This window comes from Triticum dicoccoides, chromosome 2B (genome assembly GCF_002162155.2).
Source record: "Triticum dicoccoides isolate Atlit2015 ecotype Zavitan chromosome 2B, WEW_v2.0, whole genome shotgun sequence".
Taxonomy (NCBI): domain Eukaryota; kingdom Viridiplantae; phylum Streptophyta; class Magnoliopsida; order Poales; family Poaceae; genus Triticum; species Triticum dicoccoides.
This window is the reverse complement of record NC_041383.1, coordinates 271,850,565-271,851,950: the sequence shown is the minus strand read 5'-3', so window position 1 is coordinate 271,851,950 and position 1,386 is coordinate 271,850,565.

Below are 1,386 nucleotides of genomic sequence, written 5' to 3'. Positions count from 1 at the left end.
TTCCGCCCTCGTCCTCCTCATCGTCTCACGCGACCAGAAGGGCCCCGAGCAGCCGCCATCGACATCGTCTTCAAGCTTCGGCCCCGGCGCCCTTCTCCGTCAATTCGGCCACTCCGGCGCGCCCCCGAGCCCACTAACCCTCCCTACAGCTCCGCGGTGAGCCTCCGTGCAGAACCCCTCTCTTTCCCCTCGCGTTTGCGAGCTCTAGGCCATAGCTCCGCCGCGGCCGAACTCCGGCCGCCGCTGACCTCGTCGCCGCCGTCACTGCAGCCACTGGAGCTCCCACCCGAGTGCACCATCGTGCTCAGAACGTTTCCACGAGCCCGTTGCCTGCCGCAGCTCGCCCTCTCGCGCTCCCTAGTGGTCGCCCGTGTCTTACCCGAGCTCCGGCGGCCGCAACCGAGCTCGCCGTCGTCAGCTCCAGCCTCCCCACGACCTAGCAACCGCACCGCTCGACGCGCGGGAGCAAGGGCTCTCCAACGAGCCCAAGCACGGCCTCGTCCGTGCCCTGTAGCATGTTTCCGACGGTCGCCACCGTCCCGGACCTCGCCGGCGTCGAGACGCCGGTGGGGTTGACCCACTTGACCACGGCGGAACCCCCCCTGGGTCGATGACAGGTGGGGCCAGCCCCTGTTAATTAGTTTAGGTGTTAGATTAGTTAACACTAATTAAGTTAGTTAATTATTTAAGCCACTGACATGTGGGCCCAGCCCTGCTGACATTTTCGTTAATATTAGTTTAACCCTAATCAACCCGGTTAACTAACCTGTGTCACTGACGTGTGGACCCCACACGTTAGGTTTGACTAGCAGCAGCGTCTGTTGACCTGCTGACGTCACGGTGACGCACTGCTGACGCAGTAAATGTTTCTGGAATTTAGATAATTCTTAAATGATTTATTAAGTCCAGAAAATGCCTAAAACTTCTAAAATTCATAGAAATTCAACCGTAACTCCAAATTAAATAATTTATATATGAAAAATTATCAGAAAAATTCAAGGAATCCATCTGTACCATTTTCATGCATGTTAGAACAACTTATCACTACTGTTTAGGGCAAATGAAGTGAATGACATTTAAATAACCACATATGGAGTTTGAATTTAAATCTTGGATTCAAACCAACTTCATTTAATCTGGTTTTAGGTGCATTAGCCCAAAACACATTCATATTGCCATGTCATAGCATGCATCATATTGTGCATTGCATTGATCGTGTTTTTCTGTATTTGCCGGTAATTGTCCCCTCTCGATAGACGTGTACCGACGATGTGATCGATGACACCGATGAAGAGCTATATTATCTTCAGAAGTGCCAGGCAAGCAAAACCCCCTTGTTCATTCCGATAAAATCCCACTCTCTCGCTCCTGCTCTCTTTTACTGCA